Source organism: Juglans regia, chromosome 4 (assembly GCF_001411555.2).
Source record: "Juglans regia cultivar Chandler chromosome 4, Walnut 2.0, whole genome shotgun sequence".
In the NCBI taxonomy this organism is placed as follows: Eukaryota; Viridiplantae; Streptophyta; class Magnoliopsida; order Fagales; family Juglandaceae; genus Juglans; species Juglans regia.
Genome location: NC_049904.1, coordinates 17,108,669 through 17,133,194, shown reverse-complemented (window position 1 = coordinate 17,133,194; position 24,526 = coordinate 17,108,669). Strand labels below are relative to the sequence as shown.

Genomic DNA, 24,526 nt, shown 5'->3' with positions numbered 1-24,526 from the left:
CTTGTAAAAGTGTTTCAAACATGCTATAAAAACGTATAAACTGGTTAACACATCTTGCTAGATAGGAAAGTAAATAAAAAATAATAATAAGAAAAGGAATTCTAGAACACAAGAAGAGGAACAAAAAAAGCTAAAAGAGAGAACACTTCACACTTGACAGTCCTCAACTATTAGTAATGTTATATGAGATTTTAACGATTACTGATAAAGGAATGTTGACAATATGACCATGATTTCCAAAAAGTCGGATTCTCCCAAAGCGGGCAACAGACCTGTTCATAGTTGCATTGAAGTATACAGTCAAGACCTGTGTCTCCCCACTTGCGATAGAGAAGTGGGTTGGAACCACCTTTACAGACACCCCAAATGGAGAACTCCAACCAACACTGATGGAAGTTCAGGTCAGAACCACTGATGGAAGAGTTATAATCCCAACAGTTCTGACCAGTGTAACTCAAAACCATCGGAGCAGATCCATTAATACCACAAAGAAACAGCACATAGTCATCATAACCTGCACCACGAAAACACAAACACTTGCGACCAGTTCAAGAACTTCAACTGAAATTCACAATGAGGGGACGAATAGAATAGAGATACAATGGTTCATTTATTGAAGCTGTGTTTTTTCCATGTGCAATATGCAAACTAGCAAGTTATTCAATCCGAATCCAAATGTGTAGAGTTTCATATATGTTCGTGAGTGCATTTTCACACAATGAAGTCAGTCAGAGGAAGAATACCGACAGAGAAAAAGAAAAATCAAGATAATATTACTGTATGCTTATTTCATATCAGTAGACCTAGGAGCTAACCTGATAAATTCAGGATGGAGACTGCAAACTTTTCCCATTTCAATCTTCATCAGTACATTCTTTACTTTGGACAGCCTGATTATTCGAATGAACCTACACTTTCCATTCTCAATATTGCCCCTAAGTGCTCTCTAATTCCCTACATGATCCAAAAAGAAATTCTTTCACTATATATACTCCATCTTTCTTAGTCTCTTCTCCTGTTACTAAGACTCTTTTATGCTCAATCTTAGCACAGTGGCAACAATTCAAGTCTCTAATTTTCCTTTCCCTGATATTAGCAAGGTTATATGTACTTTTCTCTCCCTCCTTTCCTACCGACCTGATATGAAGTTCAACATAAGCCTTAAATCTCTGTCAGAGCTCAACAAAGTAAGTTTTACAAGAAACACACCAAAATCAGCCAAAATAGGCTTGTTTATGTGTGACAGATACAAAGTACATGAATAAGTAGGGATTATATTATGTTTAAGATACCAACGAGAAAGAAATCAAAGGTGAAAAAGGACTTGGCTAGCAAGCCCCAGGAATTTGGGCTAATGATCCTTTTAGACAGGAGAATCAAAACAGATGTTAAAAGTAAAAGTAACTTTAGAACACATAAACTATTCAAATGCTCATTTGCCTATTTGGTTGTATGGGGATATCTGGACAAGTGTACTGAGGTTAGGTTTAATTACTAGTTTAGTCCCCTTGTCTTTGGACGGAATGCTCCATGGGATTTCAATTTGGACATTTTAATCCTTCAACTTTACTTTTGATCAAATCATGCCCTCTATCAGTTTTCTGTTAACAAACTGTTAATTACGTCGTATCAGCAGCAATTTCGGCACACGTAATTTGTCAGGCCACATGTGACACTGATCAAATGATATGCCAAAATATTATTGGTGCTGACATGGCTAACTAACGGTTTGCTAACAGAAAACTGATAGAAGGAGATGATTTGATTAAAAGTGAGAGTTCAAGTATTAAAAAGTCTAAATTGAAACGACCCTAAGGAGCACTTCATCCAAAAGGCAAACCACACGACACGGTCTAAAATAGTAATTAAACCATAATAATATCATATTCCTAGATTCCTAATAGACCATCTACACCAAACTTACATAATTTCTCTAACATAAAAATGAAACTCATTAAAAAAATTATTTCTCATATTTTATATGCTATTTTTTAATGAGTTTTTCAAATGAAATAAAATAGAAAAAGAAATGAGCACTGAAAATTTGCATCATGCTTAAATCCAAGGAAAAATGTGTACGTCACAAAGCCAGAAACTCCTCGAGCAATAGAGAATACACACCAAATGTAATTATACTTACTGGAATAAAGAATTAAGCCAGGATCCATTGCTGCAGTTGCATTCACAAAACCACTTCCCGTGTCAAAGGGTGTTGCCGGAGACTGATTCAGATCTAGGTTGGCATAGGCACGCTGAGCCACTATTGGTCTACCAGTCTTGTCATATAGGGAAGCAGTGGTGGAAAGGGCAGATGCAATGGCTGAAGGACTGAAACTAGGGAACTTCTGCTTAATAAGTGCTGCCAGCCCAGCAACATGTGGAGCAGCCATGCTTGTTCCAGACATCATTGCAAAGTTCTCGCCTACATTGTAAATACAAAATTTCATTTAATTGATATCCCTTAAAAAAGAAGTTAATTGGTAAGTTATTGTCAATACAATCACAATAGCCATGTGTATGGCATGCATATTTATACCTTGAAATTCAACTGAGTCAGTTCCAAGAGAACTCCAAGCAGCCCATATAAAATTTCCAGGAGCTACCAAGTTGGGTTTCATTATGTCAGCATCATCAAGAACATTGTCTTCTGGATTTGGTCCTCTCGCAGAGTAATACATAACCTTCGGAGCAGAATTACTGTAGTTTGCTCGTAGTCCACCACAGATGGTTGCAACGGCTCCATATTTAATAATTTTTTTTGTAAGCTCATCTCTCTCCAAAGAAGAATTATAGTACTGGAGTAAAATCTGTTAGACAAATCATGAAAATGTAACTGAGCACCGGAGGGAGAGAGAGAGAGAGAGAGAGAGAGAGAGGTGATTACATTGGATTCTATCTAAATTCATTTAAGTTTTGCGGATTAACAGAATACGCACCCACACACACTACAAAAGAGACCCCGCACCTTGGAATCATCTGGGGAAGGGATTATGATGCTAGGCATTCCCAATGGAACTGGATTAAGCTGAAAACCTTTTACTAAAGGATCCATATAGAACACAACACCAGTTGCACTAAGGTTTTCGGCTGTTTGTAAGGCCTGTTTGATAGTTGAGAGCCCAAGCACAAATCGTATTGAATAGCTATAGATCAAGAGGTTCCCTTGGACAAGATTGAGATTGAAGCTACTTGAGTCTTGGCATTCACCCACGTACATATCATTGGCAACCGTTGTCTCATTGTTTAAAGCATGGATTGCAGATATCAGTGCATACATTGTATCTGTTCCCGCTGAACAAACAAGAAACTAATCGGCTTATCTTTCGAGTTCAATCAGGGTGCTTACATTGTATCACAGTCGCAACCACATGCATCAAGAAATATCCATAATGTCCATTATGCAAGGATCAACTTCAGCCAAATATTGAAATAACTTAGTGAGGAAAGCAATGTGTCAATAAAACATAAATGAGAACAGGTTGGACTCCAAATACTCTTTTTTTTTTACAAGTAACAAACTTCAATAAACAACACAAAAGGCGCATCCTGGTACACAGTCTATAGAGGCAGTGTAACGCCCCAAACCCAGATGGTCTGGAGACTTACTACCTGTCTCTTAAGAACTTATTTTTCCAACACAACTAAAATAAAACTCAAATCTTTAATAGCAAAACTCAATATCAAGCGTTCTAAATAACCACCTTGAAAACTCCACAAAGTCATTACTGCAGCTAAAATAAACTAAGGAGTCCGTAATCTCTCGGTAGTCATAACAACCCAAACAATAATTTCATAAATCTTACTGAAACTCAAGATATTAATAAAACTCAAAGATATTAAAACTAAGAACACCAGAAGTCCTTCTTCTACCAACGTCTCCTCAGCTTAAACACAAACAGCAATCTAATCCAGGTCCTCATTTGAACTCTCCACATCATCTGAAAAATATTATAATGATAGGGGGTGAGTTATCAACAACTCAGTAAGCAGAAATCATATGCTAGCATGCAAACATGAGCATTTACAAAGTAGAGCATGCAGAACAAAATATTTTCCAGAGTTATCATGCAGAACAGAACATATTTTCAAAAGTAACAGAGCGATGGTTTTAAGACAAGTAAAACCCATAGTGCTTTGGCATAACATAAACTGAGTATCATCATCAGATCAAAACAGAGCAGAGACCATGTTTCACCCCCGTGGTAGGGTTGTGCTAACCCCGGTGGCCAAACCAGGCAGAGACAGAGGTGAAATCTTTCCTTTATTCTTCTCGGAGCCCCGAGTGTGCACACAGGAAAGACCACAATAAAACCTCTTTGTTTCCAAAGTGGGTGCACTCAAAGACAGAGAAGTTGGTACCAACCCAAACAGAGCAGAGCATAACAAAGCAGAACAGAGCAACGCAGAGACAGAGTCAGATAAGAAAACCAGTACACCATGCAAAAGGTTTTCAGATGTTATATCAAAATAATACAGAGTAACAAAACAGAATCAGACAGTTTACACACGCTGAACACAAAAGCCAGAACATCTTCCTAAATAAATGTACAACTTTTCATATTCTCAATATCGCTCTTTTTCCAGATTTCAGAAACCACATAACAAAATTTAGCTCATGTCTACACAATGCATGTCAGAACATATTTTTCCTTTTCCACACAGATTTCATGAGTATACAAATAAACGACCGAGGTTGGTTTTGTTTTTCCCAAGTTCTCATTTCATCATAAAAATATGCAAAGTTTTCAGAAAATCAACCTCAGTCTCAATAATTCGTGTAAGGCCTAGCATAGGAACCCTGCTTACCTAACTCCTGCAGCACATTATCTATGACTTGAATACGGTCTCTATCCATCTCGTCACCTATTCATAAAAATAATATAAACTAAATATTAAAGTCCAACAACACAAAATTGGTCTTAGACAACTTAAGACCCAATTTCGAGACCATAATTCAGCAAGTTTAATCCAACTCAAACAACCAAATAACAATCTGGACAGCCCACACTTCGACCCAAAATATTCTATACCAATCTCAGTATTGTCCAATACAAACATCAAAACCAATGTCAACTCCGATTATCACTAACTCACACTTATTTCAGCAGCTCATACTCCCAAGCAATCGTCAATAATTTAACCAAGATGACTCTACACACTACTCTCTCTCCATTCACAACTCCACAACAGGAAAAAAAATATCTCAACACTTCTAGATGTTAAAAGGCCCCAACAAACCCTTCTAAACATTTCCAAAACATCAAACCAAGCATCCAAAAATATATCATCACTTCTTAAAAATCACCAATATTCACCATGACCAACGTCAAACTCAAAACACCAATATTTAAACCCGAAACAGCCAACAAATTTCATAGCATAAACCAATCTCACACAAACAACTCCATCATCCAATCCAACCGATCCCCTTACTCCTCGGACTCAGTCTGGCACAACCAATAAATTCATAGTAAATATGAATTAGCGCAGAAATACATTTAAATATCAAAAGTTCTTTGGGAAAATACTTACAATGCTATATTATAATTTTTGAAAGGTCACAGATGTGCTACAAGCGGCAACGCAGCAATAAAACAGTGCCAAAAGCACTGTGGCCGTGGGTCTCAAAAATCCACTTTTGAATGGGTGTAAACAAAGACCTAAGATTGCTAGGGTAGGGCTTAGGGATGTCGGTGAAACTAGTGGTGGTGGTGGTTGGCCGTGGGTGGCAGCGCAGAGGACGGTCAAAGTCTAAAATACCCAAAATGGAAATATTGATGGTGTGGCTTCACCGGTGACAGATCAGAGGTGGGGTTGGGTCTATTGAGTTGCTAGGAGGTCGAGGATGATGTGGTGAAGAGATGGTGGCCGAAGGTGGCGCGACAGCAACACAGCAGCGCAAGGAATGCCGCGGCTTCGTGTGGTGCGTAGAGGCTAATGGTAGCGCGGCTGGGGCTGGAAACCGGAGGGGCAGGTCGCCAGTGGGTGGGGGTGCTAGGAAGCCGGGCGGTGTCGACCACCGCCGGCGCACGGTGGCGCTGGGGTGAGAAGGAGGATCGGATGGAGAGAGAGAGAAAGAGAGGGGGGGTTTGCGGCGCGCGGGGAAAGACCAGGAGAAGAAGGAAAAAAAAAAGAAAAGAAAAGAAAAGAAGAGAAGAGAAAGGAAGAAAAAAGAAAAGAGGAAAGAGAAAATGTAGGAAAAGAAATGAAGTCCAATCCTTACATTTTGGGTCACAAAAAATGATCCAATGGAGACGATTTTAAAACAGCAAGTGAAATAAAATAATTCAAACGCAGTGATTAAAATGAAAATAAATAATTAAATCCAACAAGAAGTTAATTTAATATGAAAAGAAAATTAAATGCATAACAATAATTAATATTAAAGAAACATGTCAAATTTAATTTTCACAAATTAAAAATCATAAAAATAAACCCACTAAAATCTGAAAATTTAAAACAAGATAATCTAATTTTTAAATTAATAACAAATAATCATTCAATTAAAAAATACACTAAAAATACGGGGTGTTACAGGCAGTCCAAAGGATGAGAATATTAAGTTGATACAAGAAAATCATGAAAAGATACCCCATTTAAGGACCATAAAGGATGTCCAAAGGAAGAGAGTAACAAAAGATAAAGTTTTGAGCTATTCCGATATCTGTTCATGATCCTCTAATCCAAAACTAAATTTGATGGTACTATTCAGATTATGGACAGCATACTGTGCAGGTACTACCATCTATCGTGGTCAAATCGAGCAAAAAAGTTAAAATTTTGACTATAAATCTCTTGGAGCACTTTTTTCTTGAGCATTTGCATCTTACCACTTTACTCTATAGAAGGACACTCGTGTGATTCTAATCCAAAAAATGTTGTGGAATTACAGATCAAATTACTTCATCTTGTAGGTAATTATGAGGTGGATAGATTGTTGTTATGGATGAAGACTGGGAATCGGAAATTTTTTGCTGGTCATTGTACATGGCTTTGTCAAGCCAAAATCATATTTCCTTCCCTTGGAAGCCTACTTGGAAAAGTAAGGTGCCACCTAAGATTGCCTTCTTTGGGTGGACAGCAGCTCTTGGGAAAGTTTTGGCATTGGATAATTTGAGAAAAAGGGGTCTTGTCGTAATCAAATGGTGCTATATGTGTAAGAAGAATGGAGAATTGGCGAACCATCTTTTACTTCATTGTGAGATGGCAAGAATGTTATGGGCAGAGATATTTTATTGAGTGGGCATTGCTTGGGAAATGCCCAAGAGGGTGGTTGATTTATTTGCAGTTTGGCAAAGATGCAGCAGCACCAATTCACACATTGAGGAAATATGGAGGATGATTCCTCTATGTATCATGTGGTGCTTATGGATCGAAAGGAATGGTCAAAGTTTTGAAAACAATGAGCATTCTCCGGATAAGCTAGGAAGTTATTTCTTCCATACATTATTTCTTTGGGCATCTTCATGTGTACTTAATGGAGCTTGCTTCATTGACTTTCTTGTATCCCTTTCCAGCTCCTTTTTACGTAACTAGGGCTGTTTGTATACCTCCTACGTATTTGGGCTATACCTTTTTACTTCTATTAATAAAATGTTTGTCTTACTTATATAAAAAAAAAAAAACAGGCAACAACTTCATAGTATTTAAATATAAAATCAAACTTACAAATAAATTGTCACTTAACAAATGAAAGTAGAAAATCTTACCCATATAATTGATCTGATCATTCCAAAGTTAAGAAATAATAATAATGGGATTGTATATATACAATGCGTTTTCAAACTACTCATATCACAGTTTTCAAACCCTGCCTTCTGTCATGAACTGGCGGCTGGCATTGGGACAAGAAACGAAGAACCCTAGAGTAAATAAACTAATGGGCATCGAACTGGAAGTGAGAAGTGGAAGCTGAAGTGTTAAGTGTTAAGTGCATAACTCGGAACGACAACGTAAGAAGGAAAGGGAAACGGTGAGTAGCGAGGTCCTGAAGGCAGAGTCGGTGTGGGTGCGTTTTGAGGAGGAGTCGTGAATGGGTGCGTGCGTTTCGGGTGAAATCTGAGCAGTGTGCGTGCGTTTTGAATTAAGCATGGGTGCATGCATTTTATGTTATATTTTCGGCGTTTAATAACTATTAAATGCACCGTTTGAGTTGGAAGACTTCAAACGGTGCGTTGGGACAATGCTGGGATTAAAAGCCTATGCATTACAGAGTGAAGATGAATTTTCAATATTGAGTCTGTCATTTGAATATTAAAGTCAGTGAGGTTAGTTTATCATTTTGAGAGTTAGTTACAATTGAGAGAAAATGTAAGAATAAAGAGGAATGTGAGTGGAGAGGAACAGCATTCAAGAATCTTATTGTAAGAGAATTTTATTGTACGGAGGTTGGGAGCCCTCGAAGCACTCTCGTAGCAATACAAATTCTCATAGTCTTTTTATCAAACATCTTTCGTGCACTCTGTTCTTGCCCTTGCAGCAACCATCTTCAACGTATTCATCTTCCTCCATTACATACACTCACCCACCAAGTTCTTAACAAGTGGTATAGCAGCCAACCGATCCTACCAAGATTCATACAAACAGCCACCAACAGCAAACTCAAACAACCAGAAAATTCATCCAAACAGCCACCAAAATAAGACCCAAACACCCAGAAAATTCATCCAAACAGCCACCAAAATAAAACCCAAACACCCAGAAAATTCATCCAAACAGCCACAAATCCAAGCCTTCTACTCAGACCATACTATAGACTACCATGGCTGAAAACACTCGGTCAAAACAACAACAGCAGCAACATGTTGATGCCCTACAAGTTCAGATGGACCAAACTAAACAGGAGCTCCATGAAGTTAAGACAGATGTTCAAGAGATTAAAGACATGCTAAGAGCCCATTTCGCCCAACAAAACAATCCCCCACTGCCCCCACCTCCACCCCTACACAATCCATTCCAACTGGAATTTGACAACACAGACCCAAGAAGATTTAACCCCAGGGGTGTCAAGTTGGAATTTCCTCATTTTCAAGGAGCTAACCCAGCAGCTTGGCTCTTTAAATCCAACCACTACTTTGATTTCCACCAAACTCCACTACCTCACCGTTTGTTGATGGCTTCTTGCCACATGGAGGGCAAGGCCCTTGTTTGGTTCCAAGAAGCTGAAAATGGTGGATTATTCCGGGATTGGGAGATGTTTTCCAGGGCGTCACTCCTTCGCTTTGGTCCCACGGCGTATGACGATCCAATGGAGGCCTTGACGAGGTTGAAACAGTCTGGCACTGTAGCTGCTTACATGAGCCAGTTTGAGGCTTTGGCAAATCGTGTGAGAGGTCTTTCTGACTCTCACAAGCTGAGTTGCTTCCTCAGCGGCTTGAAAGACGAGGTTCGCATTCCAACCCGTATTTTAAACCCTGTACATTTACATGCAGCATATGGGTTAGCAAAAATGCAAGAGGAGTATTATTGCAACACAAAAAAATTCACTAAATCTACGGGGGACAAATCAAATACTATGAGTGGGAGTAACTCTTTCCAAAGCTCTTACTCGGGTGAGGCGCATCACAAATGGAAAAATCCAACGGAGGGTACTAAACCTGTTTATTCAACTCAAATGGATGAAAAACGCCGCAAAGGCTTGTGCCACCATTGCGATAAGAAGTTGAATCCATTGCATAAATGTAAGAGTCCAAAAATCTATTTGTTACAAGGTAGTGAGGATGAGGGTGATGAGCAGGAGGAGTTGCAGGGTGATGAAAATGTTGGAAAAACTCAGCCGGAAACACTGTCCAGCAGCATCGAACAACCCGAAATTTCCTTGGCAGCCATTGCTGGAACCCACACATCAAAAACCATGCGTGTAGTTGGAAGTATTTTGGGCGAACAAGTGATTATATTGTTGGACTCAGGCAGTTCACACAATTTTATCGACACGGCTGTGGCGTCGATATTAAAATTACCAGTGGATTACTCAGTTAGTTTTAGGGTGCGAGTAGCCAATGGGCAAGGACTGAGCAGTGAAGGAATCTGCCGATCAGCCCCTTTAAAGGTCCAAGGTAACTTGCTAAACCCACCTCTTCATTTATGGGACCTTGCAGGTTGTGACATTGCGTTGGGCATCCAATGGTTGGAAACATTGGGCACTATCTCTTGGAATTTTTCGAAATCTCTTATGAATTTTGTTTTGGATGGAAAACCTATAGAATTCAAGGGATTAAAGTTAAATTCATCGGTAGTAGAGGATGGGGATAAGTTGCTTAAGGCGACTATGACTACCAGAAAAGGCATTTTATTGCAAATCATGTGTGAGGAGGTAACAAATGAAAAATGTGAAGATGTGGATGGGCAAATTTCTGATCTGTTGGAGGAGTTTGAGGGAGTATTTAGTGAACCCCAAGGGCTGCCACCACCCTGTAGCCATGACCACCATATAGTCCTCAAGGAGGGCACTCAACCAATTTCCAATAGACCCTACCAGTATCCATATTACCAGAAAACTGAGATTGAGAAGATTGTGACTGAATTGTTGATGTCGGGGGTGGTTAGGCCTAGTTCTAGTCCATTTTCGTCCCCTGTTTTGCTGGTTCGTAAGGCCGATGGTAGTTGGCGGCTTTGCGTGGACTATAGGGCACTCAATAAGGAAACAATAAAAGCCAAGTTTCCTATTCCAGTTATAGACGAGCTGCTAGATGAACTCTTTGGGTCAGTGATCTTTTCTAAACTCGATTTACGACTCGATTTACGATCGGGCTATCATCAGGTGAGAGTCGTGCCTAGTGACATTCCCAAAACAGCATTCCGTACTCATGAGGGACATTATGAATTTTTGGTAATGTCATTTGGTCTTACTAACGCACCCACCACATTCCAAGGGCTCATGAATGATGTTTTTAAACCTTTTTTGAGAAAATTTGTGCTTGTATTCTTTGATGACATTCTAGTATATAGCAAGTCAATGGGGGAACATGTGGATCACCTAAGAGAGGTTTTAAACACATTGAAACAGCACTGCTTGTTTGCAAAAAAATCAAAGTGTCGGTTTGCGGTTAATGAAGTTGACTATTTGGGACACATTATTAATGATAAGGGAGTGATGGCTGATCCTTCTAAGATTGTTTCAATGATAGAGTGGCCCGAGCCTAAGAATGTGAAGGCCTTACGAGGATTCCTTGGACTCACCGGTTATTACCGGAAATTTATCCGGAATTATGGTCTCATCGCTGCACCGCTTATTTCCTTACTCAGAAAAAACAGTTTCTCTTGGAACCCGGAGGCCTGCGAGGCTTTTACAGCCTTAAAAACAGGCCATGTCTCAACAACCGGTCCTTAAACTTCCTGATTTCAGCAAGCCATTTGTAATTGTGTGTGATGCAAGCGGAAAAGGGATAGGGGCAGTGTTAATGCAGCTAGGGCAGCCCATTTATTTCTTGAGTCAGGCCCTTAAGGGCAAGGCCTTGCTACTTTCGACATACGAGAAGGAATTATTGGCTCTTGTGACAGTAGTACAAAAGTGTAGACCCTACCTCCTTGGGCAGCCTTTTATCATAAAAACTGACCAACAAGCCCTTAAGTTTTTGCTAGAACAGTGCGTGGGTACTGAGAAGCAACAAAAATGGATTACAAAGCTAATGAGTTATGATTTTTCCATTGAATACAAAAAGGGTAAGGAAAACAAGGTGGCGGATGCCCTTTCAAGAAGAGAGGGGGGAGACCAAGAATCGATTTGCTCAGTTATGATTTCGTTTCCTACGCCTCTTTGGATTGAGGAGTTGAAGAAAAGCTACCTAAATTCTACGGAGTTAGTGGAGTTACTTAAAAATCTGAATCAAAATCAGAACACTCCTCAAGGGTTTTTCGTGCAAAAAGGGCTGATTATTAGGAAAGGAATGGTGGTTTTGAACCCAGATTCTAATTTTAAGCTAAAAGTTCTGCAGTACATTCATAATAACCCCCAAGCAGGTCACTCCGGGTATTTAAAAACATATCACAAAGCCAAACGAGATTTAAATATGAAACAACTTATCCAGTAGGGTTGTTACAACCCTTATCCATTCCGGATCAGCCTTGGACCGACATATCACTTGATTGTATTGATGGGTTACCGAATTCTAAGGGATTCAATGTTATTTTTGTGGTGGTGGACCATTTTTCGAAGTATGGCCATTTTATAGCCTTGTCTCATCCCTACACAGCTCAAGTAGTCGCGCGGATGTGTTTATGAAAAATATCTTTAAGTTGCATGGGTTTCCTAGGTCCGTGGTGTCGGATAGGGATCCTATTTTCTTGAGCTCCTTTTGGCAGGCTTTATTTCACTCCCAGGGTTCCTCTCTTGACTACAGCTCGGCCTACCATCCTCAAACCAATGGCCAGACCGAGGCACTTAACAAGGGTTTGGAATGCTACCTAAGATGCTATGCAGGGGTAAAACCCAAGTCCTGGTCAGTTTGGCTACCTATGGCAGAATGGTGGTACAACACCACTTATCACACATCAACAAAAATGACCCCTTTTGAAGTTGTATACGGGCACCCTCCTCCCACCTTACTATCTTATGTTCCGGGAACAAGCATGAATAACATGGCAGACCAAGTTTTAAGGGATAGGAATCAGGTGATACAATTGCTTAAGAACAATTTGAGTGAAGCCAGTAATCGAAAGAAACACTTTGCTGATAAAAAAATGACTGAGAGACAGTTTGAGGTAGGAGATTGGGTCTATTTGAAGTTACAACCATACAAACAGAAAACCCTAGCAATTCGACACAACATGAAATTAGTTCCCAGATTTTATGGGCCTTTTGAAATTGAAGCTAAAATAGGTGCAGTGGCTTACAGATTAAAGTTTCCAGAATCTTCCAAGGTTCACCCGACCTTTCATGTGTCTTGCTTAAAAAAAAAAAAATCGGCTGCCAAATTCCAATCTTTCCATCACTACCACCTATAGATCACACAGGGGAATTAAGACCAGAACCAGAAAAAATCATTGAAAGACGCATGAAGAAACAAGGGGCAAGAGCAGTTACCGAGGTCCTCGTGAAGTGGTTGGGGTTGCCGACTGAAGAAAATACTTGGGAACTACTATGGCGTCTGCAAGGCCTTTACCCACACCTTGTGGGCAAGGTGCTATGATGGGAGGGAGTTTTCATGAACCGGCGGCTGGCATTGGGACAAGAAACAAAGAACCCTAGAGTAAAGAAACTAATGGGTGTCGAACTGGAAGTGAGAAGTGGAAGCTGAAGTGTTAAGTGTTAAGTACATAACTCGGAACGACAACGTAAGAAGGAAAGGGAAACGGTGCGTAGCGAGGTCTTGAAGGCAGAGTCGGTGTGCGTGCATTTTGAGGAGGAGTCGTGAATGGGTGCGTGCGTTTCAGGTGAAATCTGAGCAGTGTGCATACGTTTTGAATTAAGCATGGGTGCGTGCATTTTATATTATATTTTCAGCGTTTAATAACTATTAAACGCACCGTTTGAGTTGGAAGACTTCAAACGGTGCGTTGGGACAATGCTGGGATTAAAAGCCTGTGCATTACAAAGTGAAGATGAATTTTCAATATTGAGTCTGTCATTTGAATATTAAAGTCAGGGAGGTTAGTTTATCATTTTGAGATTTAGTTACAAGTGAGAGAAAATGTAAGAATAAAGAGGAATGTGAGTGGAGAGGAACGGCATTGAAGAATCTTAAGAGAATTTTATTGTAAGGAGGTTGGGAGCCCTCGAAGCACTCCCGTAGCAATACAAATTCTCATAGTCTTTTTATCAAACATCTTCCGTGCACTCTGTTCTTGCCCTTGCAGCAACCATCTTCAACGTATTCATCTTCCTCCATTACATACACTCACCCACCAGGTTCTTAACACCTTCCTTTAGAATAGATTACCCCTGTAAATCCTTGATTTTCAAACAAAAATGGGCTACAACCTAGGTTTACTACCCTCCTTCAGTTCTATCATGTGTTCAAGTGGAATAGAATTTTAGGTCAAGACTCAAACCCATAGAATAATGTCATATTTGGCATCCCACACAATGAAATAAGGATCCCATCTGGCGTAAACACTGTCTCATTTGTTTTGGCAGATGAGTTGAGATTAAAGTTAAAAATTGAATAAAATATTATCAGAATATATTTTTTTAATATTATTTTTTTTTTGGAATTTGAAAAGTTGAATTGTTTATTTTATTTTTTATGAGAATTGATAAAAGTTGTAATGATTAGATGAGATGAGATTAGATGAGTTGAGAAGTTTCCAGAAAACAAACGAGGCCTAAAAGTGAGCTATGTGAGAGGATTGAAGGTGGGAACTGAATACTGGTGTAGGAAAGCAGAAGCCATTTATTCCCAACCTTTATTGTGATTTCTCATTTCAATATTATGCAAATAAAAATTCTGAAAATGGCTCTTTTCCAGTTCTTGAGCTTTTTTATACCAAGGGGAAAGTAGATGAACTAGTTAATTGGAAGATAAACATACATGCAAGCCCAACTCCAGGAATGGTTAAATTGTTGCCAAGGATTATGGAGTTACTATAGGTTCTGTCATGTGATGCAGCACCAACAGTAAAGATCCAAGGACTGAAGGAAGACATGCACTTAGGTGATGGTCCAGTATTGCCTGCTGCGTGCACTACAAAAATACCAGCCTCTACAGCAGACAGCAAAGCCATGTCTATGGGGTTAAAAAAAGTTGCAATACATGGTTGAATCTGTATTCATGTATGAATATATTATATTTTACATAGAAGGTTAAAAAAATTCACAAATAGGTTAGTGACATAAAATAGATTCAAAAATAGGATGAATGTGTATTCATGTATGAAAACGCTTCTAGGCAACATAAATAGGTTGGTTGACACCACTGTCCGACAAGTATTCTATTGAAGATCTTATGGACTGAAAAAAGATGATAATGAAATGCAAATGTCTACAGATAACACTATGCAACCAACAGTGGCTATATGGAGCAAAAAATATAAAACAAATCCAGAATTTCTCCAAATTTGAGTTAATTCACTACTAAATCAGGACAAAGAGAAAAAGAAACAAATCTTGATTCAAGAGCTCCTTGTAGGTACATCATGAGTGACAAAAGAAGCCCATTTGCAATGAAAGACCAGGAATATACCTGGTCTATGGCAGCGACTACATCTGCAGCAAAGCCTCCAAAGCTCTTGTACAATGCCTTGTAAACAGCCATGCTGGAAAGATTGGCATCTAGTTAATACATAAAAAACATAAATGTCTATAAACTATAAAAATGGGAAATTTATATATATTATTCGGAATCAGTACAGAAGAGTTAATGTTTATTTTTCTGATGAATGTAAAATCATTACCTTGTTTTTTTTTTTTTTTTTTTTTTGGTTGGGTGGGGGTTCAATTACATATGCCTTTTGCTCTTACTTACTGATCAAAAAAATAAATAAATAACATGTGAAGAAAGTTTATCAAATTGCTTGCTTCAGTCCAAGTGAGAAGTTATTTTAGATTGTATATTTTGAGGATGACCAGGCCTGCACAAAATGAGAGGAATAGAAGAGAGGGAGAAAGAGGTAATAGGAGAAAAAGGGAAGAGAGCAATGGAAACTACATTTACTTCCATGAAATTGGTTGTCCATGGAAGGCAAAGAGTAGGTAAGACTAAAATGATAACTACCTCTATCTCAGGATCATTTCTTTGTCCTGGGCGGTTTTATCACATCTAAGAGGAAATGGGAGTCACAATTCATTCCATACATATATCATTTCCTTCCTCCCCTTTACATTGTTTCCTTTTCCATCACAAGTCACTGCATTAGATGGAGCATTAGGGTGAAGCTCTTACCCAAGGCTTGAATGAAAGAATCACAAGTCATAGGATCAGATGTTTTGAACAAGGCAGCCTCGAGCATTTCTCCAGGGGTATGTGAAAATTATGCAATGAGTAACACATGCCAGAATCAAAAGAAAAGAAAAAAAAAAAAACACATATTCCTACTTAGAGTTGGGTGATACATAGAGAGTGTCTTGGACCACAACAAAGCAGGAATGCTAACCGCCCAGTCAAGACTGTCAAGTTGTCAAATAAAGTCAAAGGGCCAAAAAGAAAACTGCATTGTCGCTTTGAAACAAGACTGTCTAAGAAGTTCTTTATAAGAGGTACAGGAAGGAGTCCCGGCTGCACCGAAACAGAAGCTCACAGGCTGTTGTATCCTCTGCCCAAAATTATTTCTTGCATTCCTTTCCTCTTCATTCCAAATAACATCCGTATCTTTCAAAAAGCCTAAGCATCAAGGCATTCATGCCTTCTTAATTTCCTGGTGGAGTATATACATATACTTCTACTAATTAGAGATTCACTGTTAAAACTTAAAAGACTCCACAACTCAATAGAAGCTTGAATTACGTGGTCTGAGGTTAGCATTTGGTAATCCACAACATCAGTGGCTTGAATAACTCCGTTCACATATCCTTTAGCTCTGGAATTACAAAAGGAGTATAGAGCAGGTTTTGCTTATAAATCTCCCATTCCATGGTCTGACTTCGACGAATTGGCTGATGGAACTGGATTTTGCTCAGAATCATAGTTTTTAAAATTTAAAAAGTTGCCACTTTTGTTCCCGAAATCTGAATCCTAAGATCATACATCTACAGGCTTTCAAGGTAAAGAACCATCTAATTTTCTAGCACTTTCTTCATCCTACATGATGAAACCAACATTTTTAGCCCATTCAACACCTCCGGATAGCAATCAAAGGTAGAGTAATGTAACCCACTCATCTCCTCCTAATCATCTATAGTTATTTTTTTTATAAGTAATCTTTTAAAGTTAATAAGTAGCCTATCCTGTTATCATTCATGTATACCACCTTACTTTGGTTCTCCTCTGTACTTGCGTTGCGCCTTTTCCGCCCTTTAATAAAGATTTCCTACTTATAGACAAACTTTAGCTTCAATATGGCCAATCAATGTTGGTGAAAGTGTCAGGCACACTTGGCTCATACGCTGTCTATAGAGCCTAGGCACAATGCGCTTAAAGTAAAGCACTCATTTTTATAAATAATTTATAGTAACAAAATATGCATAGATTACACAATAAAACAAGTTTAAAAGGGAAAGATAGTAATATATTTAGCCTATGAACACAATTTGTCAAAGTATTATGAACCATGACGATCAAGAGATCAATTAGTTTCATAAAATTCACCATAGCATTTTATATTCTCTTGTGCTTGACAAAATATACACAACCATAATCACACAGTTGAATCAAAATATATCCAAAGGTGAGGACCAAAAAACAGAAGAATTGTAGGCATCGACTTCTATGCTAACATAAGCAATACAATGCAATCTGAAGTATATAGTCATCCTCATCATTAACCGAAAGACCATCACTATCTTCCTTAAAAGATTTGCAATCCTTGTATCTTCCTCATCTATTTCATCTAAATTAATGGTTCAGAAAAACTATAGATTAGTATCTTTTTCTCCTTCTAGGTAGGCATCTCTCATGTATACCTCCTATGTATTTCCGTTGATCTTTTGCTCTTTTTAATAAAGATTTCTTACTTCTAATAAAATGGTCAGGACAAACAGTGATAGTTAAAATTCATATATTATATTGTTTTTAAAAAACTACAACAGCTCGCTTTTTGCGCTTTTGCTCACAAAAAAGCACCAAAAATGAGCTCTTTTGTAAATGCACCACTTATCACATAAAAGCAGTTTTTTCTTTTTTTGCCCTCTGCTTGTTAAGCATTAAAAACATAAATTAATAGGAAAGAGCAGTATATGTGTTATGCAACAATTCAGGTTGATTGTGGTGGCATCTCACAAGGTAATGGAATGGGGAAAATACAGAGAATGCAGAGCTGCATTTAATGCATTTGCTACTTAAGCTGATTAGTATTTTTTATATACAGGATATGTGTACTACATTTAATGCATTTGCTATGAAAAGCTGATTTCAGAATGTGGAGTATTTACATATTAACAACAACAACAAAAAGTCAGATATGGACTAATTACTGTGAATGAGGAGCCATCCCACTCGCATTTCCAAAGTGATGCCCAGCAACTACAACAGGAATCCCATGGTTTCCTGCAGCAACAGAAGCTGTGTGCCTGTATATCAAGATTAGACTCATTACCTCTTTGGAGATTTTAGAATGGATCTGTGATAAACATAGAAGTGGAAATAGACAACCTTATAATCCCATTGCATTTGAAAGGATTACACACCTTTTTCATTTATGTTGAAACAAAGATGTTAGTTTTCTCACCAGCAAAATTGAGGTCATTTGTAAGGATTATTACATACAAACAAACATCTAGATCATTGCAATGTTGATGGACTGGTGCATCTGAAGTCTTTGGAAATTAAAAAAAAAAAACACATATTCTTTCTTATGGATAACAGCCATTTAGTATGCTGAAACCAGGCAAAATAATAGAGAAAGAGCAGAAGAGGAAATCCATGTGTGGTGTATACTCTAGCCCATGAAAATGTCTGGAACTCACAGGGAGGAGGGTAGCAAAAACAAGCTTGTACATTTATAGTGACTGACAATAGAGAGGCATATAGTTTGTACGTTATGATAATTGGCATGATGCATAGCCCATATAATAGACATGGTGGAGCCAAAATAAAGTAAAAGAACAACAACCGGGAATATAAAAGAACTCTTTTTTCTGCTACCTTTACTTATTTTATCAGGAATCACATGATGAGAGGACCTCAAGTGGTACATGACTGCAATAATGCAATGCCAGTTCATCTGACTGCACTTGAACATATCTAAGATCAGTACTCAGATCTGGATTCCAATATCAAGACCCAACATATAAACACATAAGCTAGGTGAATTCAACACGTAATCATTTTCCCGTCTCCAATAAACACAACCGGTCTGAATGGTTCCATAAACCATGTTAACTCCCAGCCATGAACAACTCATGGAAGAAAGTGGAAGATGAAACAGAATTCACACCCAAACAAGAAATAAGAGAAAAACTCACGTGCCATGGCCATCACCATCAGATGGTGAGGCATAGTCCTGAGTTGCATTAAAAATTCCTCTGGTAATGGCTGATGCTGCAAAATGGCGGGCCCCAATAAGCTTCCTATTGCATGAACCAGATGGAAAGTCCTGAGTAACCTCGCAGATGCCAGAAAAGTGAGCTGGAACTGGAAACGGATATTTAGAAATGTCATCAGCAAAACTGGGGTGTTTTGGACCAATGCCAGTATCGACAAACCCTATTATGATTCCTTCTCCAGCAGATTCAAAACCACCAACTTCAATCCATGCCCCATCTGGTAGGCCCAAGAACTGTGGAGTATGATTGGTTGCAGTTCTGAAAGAGAAATCCAAAACCACATTCGCCACTTCTCTTCTCTTTGAAAGCTTCTCTGCCTTCAACATTCACCAATATCATCATTTAAAGAATAGATTAACACATTATTGTCAGAAAATACAAAAAGTTTCTTCTAACATGCAAATCCCCAAAACATCATTCACAAACTCAAAACAACTAAGTAACCATATCTCACCATGGCATTATTACGACCTTAAAGTATGATTATGGCACAACAATGATGAAGATATTTAACTTATACAATACCTGCAGTGGGGTAACGAATACAGCGAATCCATTAATCAAGTAGTGGTAGCTGTACAGCTTGAGATATTGCTCCCCCCTTAGTGCCCGCCTCAATAATGGATCTTGAGCTCGAGCAATATTGGATCTATAACTCCGAATTTTTCTTGAAATATTTATAAATTGGGAAAGAACACAATTAAAAGCATCATTAGTCAACTCAAGGATCTCAATTTAACGACTGCTTCAAAAATGCTATAGAATAAAAAGACATACAGAAAGACAGAGAAATACAGAAAAGTAAAGCTTGCGTGTAGTATGAATATGAACATGGTCATCCATGTTATGAATTGTGGTAAATAAACTATAGCTTGGTAATTGCGGCACCATGTTTGGGGAGAAAAATAAATAAGCAGATGAAGACGAGGACAGAAATATATGATGTATACAAGATTCCACACGTTCATAAAAGACAATTCCCAAACACCACGAAGACAAAAAGATTCTACCGAAATAAAAGACAAAAATATTAGACCCAATCATTGAACAACCTAATACAAACAACCAGTTTTAAAGAGCCCACTTCTTAGCAACCATTCTAAGGTAGAACATTCTAAAAAAAATAAATGGATTGGAATATATGAAGAAGGAAGTAATTTTAACACCATCTGCTGAATAATACAAATAATTACCCACAAGTCTACATAAAAAACTAATAATAACAAAAAACTGAGTATCTCGGTTTGAAACCAGCCCTGTCCATAGTCAACTCGCCAAAGTGATGAGCAGCAGGAGCTTGACTCAAAGTGACAATATACACGGCTGAGAAATCTGTATCTGAATCATCCTGACACAAACTGCTCACAAACATCCCCAAGCAAAGCACCACCACTAAATGCGCCCAATAAATTCTCTCCATATCCAAAGAAACTGTAGTCAAAGGGAAATTAAATTCCCAGGAAACAAGCAACCTCTCCACTCCCCTCCTTCAAACTGCTGAATTCAACCCATATTGTCCATTCCCAAGGACCCAAGCTCCGGCTCTCTTTTCATGTCAGTAGTAAGTATAGTAGAGTGAACAAAACCCACCAAACCAGATACGTTTCTCTACAATGTGAACATTGATGAGAGAAAGTGAGAAGCACGGCTACTATTCCACGTATAAGAAGTGTTCCAGAGAAAGCAGGGGTCTTTCAGGTTAGGAAAGTGACCCTTTGCTCCCTCTCTTTTTTTTTTTTTTTTTGGAATGAAACATACTCAATTCATTAATAAATCGAAGTTACAAATGTGACTTATCAATACAAAAAATTCTAATACACAGAAAATTCAGTTATAAGCCAACTAACTCAACAGATCTGTAGCTTCCCCACACACAAATACATTTGCGGCGGACATTGTCTTAACTTCTAATCAAACTCTCTCAAAACAGAGAAAGCGCTCTGTAAAAACAGAGTTTAAAGGTTCTCTCTATCCTCCCAGGAAAGAAGAGTACGGGACACTGCTAAGGACATCAAATCCAAAGCCTATTCCTATTTTATTATAACTAAACTAACAAACAACTATCAAAAAACCACATTAACAACTACAAGACCACAAGCTATGGTAAGACCTCAGACGACACGCCCACCGCAAGCATCGTCATTTCGAACTCTGGTGGAACGAGCACCCAGCGTACATACAGACCACAACAGCCCGGCCGTATAACCACCGGCCGTAGCATCGCCCAACACTTGAAATCCTTGTCCCGGATTACGTCCGATCTAAAGGCCCAAACCTCACTCGGGTCAACAAAAACAACACCAACATCATAAACAAGACAAACTACAAAATACTGAAATGGACAACATAGAAACGAAACAAAAGACAGTACAAAAAATACAAAACGGATGAACAGTACACAATGGTCGGCATTGTTTCGTGTAGAACTGTTCACGCTGGGAGGAAAGCCAACGATCAGACTTGGAAGATCCGGAGTCAGCGATTCCACAGCAACCGAGCATGGTGTCGGTAGAGGGTTCCTCGGTGGCACGTGAGGGCGTGGTGTCGGTAGAGGGTTCCTCTTGAGAGAGAGAGAGAGTAGAGGTGGATTAACATAAGATGGATATGGGCAGAGAGAATTTGCAAACTTTCTCGGGTGGTATGAATTCGAACGTCTTGTGCTTTTTTTTTTTTTTTTTTTTTTTTTGAGAAAATGATACTTCATATAAATATCTCAAGAGAGATGATTGTGAATACAATGAGGATAGTCCTCTACATGGATTGAGTCCTCATCTAACTCTAGAGAATTTCTTGCTAGACTGTGAGCCACTACATTGGCTTGTCTAGGAACATGCAAAACTGACCATGAAGAATAATTGCTTAGAAGTAGCTTGATGTCTTGGTAAATTAGCCCCTCCGAGCTCCAGTCTTCAGCTAGACTGTTTATGCCATTCACCACTAGGAGTGAGTCCCCTTCGAAAATGACATTTCGTAATCCCATTTCAGTTCCAAATTGCACGCTCGTAATGCAGCGAGTGCTTCTCCCATAGTGGGATCAGGAAAAGAGTTGCTAGGGCTCCTTAGAGTTGCTGTGAATAGACCTGACCAATCTCTGATAGACACCCCAATGCCCACCTTGCAGTTGACCTTGTCGATGGCTACGTCCCAATTTATTTTATAGAAATTGGTTGGAGGTTTGCACCACTTAGCTGGAGGTTGATGCTGAGTAGAGTGCTTTTGTTGGTTCCTTGTTAGCTCCTCCAAATCTCTCATGCAATTGGACACATGTTTTAGTACCTGTTGAGGTGACTCGAATCTGGATTCAAAAATGAGTTTGTTTCTTCTAAACCAGATTTCTTTTGCTGTGAGAGCTAGCTTAGTGAGTTCCTCTGGTGGTAGGGTGGCTAGAAGCTCTTTTAACAAGTCAAAGAAGGGTATGTCCTCAGTCCTACTTTTCTGAAGTCTTCTTGAGCTACTGCACCAAACATCCTGGGCTGCCTTACATGTGCAAAGAGCGTGAAAAACAGTTTCTGGTAGAGTTAAGCAAATAGGGCACATGGGATTTTCAATGATCTTCCTTTTGTGTAAGTTAACTCTGGTGGGAAGGATTTCCTTTGCTGATCTCCAGAGAAACATTTTGATATTGCTTGGCACCTTTAGCTTCCATAACAGTTTCCATAAGTCCTCATGTTTGGTCGATTCTGATAATTGCCCCTTATTGATCCCATTCATAGAGACTTGTAGATGGTATGCTGATTTTACTGAGAATATACCATTCTTAGTACATCTCCAAACTTGCTTGTCACTCCTGTTGCAGGGACTAATGTGAATTTTGGAAATGATGGCAGCCTCCTCAGGAGTGAATACATTATGAACCAGGTGTAAATTCCAAAAGTGGGTGTCTTGGTCGATGAGAGAGCTAATCGTGGCATTTGAGTTGAGAATCTTTGGAGGAGACTGGGATTTGTAAGATGAAGGGGTAGGCAACCATCGATCTGACCAAATCTTCACTGTGTTTCCATTGCCTATCTTCCAAAGAAGGCCTTCATATAGTAATGACCTTGCTGTTGTAATACTCTTCCACACATAAGAATCATTTCTTTTAACTCTTGCTGAGGCAAAGTCACTTGATGGAAAGTATTTGGCTTTTAGAACTCTAGAGGCCAAGGATTGGGGATTGGTGATGATCCTCCACCCTTGCTTTGCTAATAGAGATCTATTGAAGTCTTCAAAGTCACGAAATCCCAAACCGCCAGCCTGTTTACCCATTCCAAGACCTTTCCAACTTAGCCAGTGCATTTTAGGATTCTGGTTTCTGATTCCCCACCAAAATGACTGTAGTAGTTTATTGATGTTCCTTAGGATGCCCTTGGGAATTAGAAAGATACCCATTCTGTAAGTGGGAATGGATTGAATAACTGATTTCAGCAATACTTCCTTGCCAGCTGGAGAAAGCAGATTTGTTTTCCAATTTGTCATTTGTGCTTTTATTCTGTCAATAATGGGAAGAAAGGCCCTTAATTTGCTCTTGCCAATGTGAGAAGGTAACCCCAGATATTTTTCAAAAGGCCCAGACACTTTGAAACCAGCTGTAGCCAGGATGGAGTCTTGGATCTCTTGCCTTGTGTTCTTGTTAAAATAGATAGAGGATTTCTCAAGATTTAGCCTTTGACCTGAAGCTAATTCATAAGACGAGAGGATGTTATGTAGCTTGCCCCATTCCTGCAACTGAGCTTTACAAAATACCAGGCTATCATCTGCAAAAAAGAGATGATTAACTGATAGAGAGCCTCTAGAGATAGGGAAGCCAGATATTAATCCCTTTTGTTCAGCTTGATTCAAAGTAAACATGAGAACTTCAGAGCATAGTATAAACAAGTAGGGTGAGAGGGGATCTCCTTGACGTAAACCCCTAGAAGGCTTGAAGGGAGATTGAGGCGATCCATTTAGAAGAATAGAGTAGGAGACAGTGCCAATGCACTTCATAATCAGTTCTATCCATTCTGAATCAAACCCCATACGTTGAAGCACAGACTGCACAAAAGACCACTCTAGTCTATCGTAGGCCTTGCTCATATCTAGCTTGAGGGCCATAAAACCTTCTTTCTGATTTCTCCTTCTGTTTTGCATTGAGTGCATTAGTTCATATGCCACTATGGTATTGTCAGAAATGATCATACCTGGAACAAAGGCACTTTGGGAATCTGATATTAGAGAAGGCGGGATGGTTTTGAGACGATTAGCAATAACCTTTGCAATGATTTTGTACAAAACATTGCAAAGGCTAATGGGCCTATAATCTGTGACAAGGGCAGGGTGTTTCTTCTTGGGAATGAGGGTGATAAAAGTCTGGTTGATCCCCTGGAAGCTTGACTTGGAGTTGAGAAATTCTAGGACAGCAGCTACCACATCGTCACCAATCAGATGCCAGTAATTTTGGAAGAATACAGCAAGGAAACCATCAGGTCCTGG

At 39.0% G+C, this 24,526-nt stretch overlaps 1 pseudogene; it reads right to left on the bottom strand.

Annotated features, from left to right (window-relative positions):
- Positions 1 to 163: 163 nt before the first annotated feature.
- On the bottom strand, positions 164 to 20,729 carry LOC109020588 (annotated as a pseudogene).
- Positions 20,730 to 24,526: the final 3,797 nt, after the last annotated feature.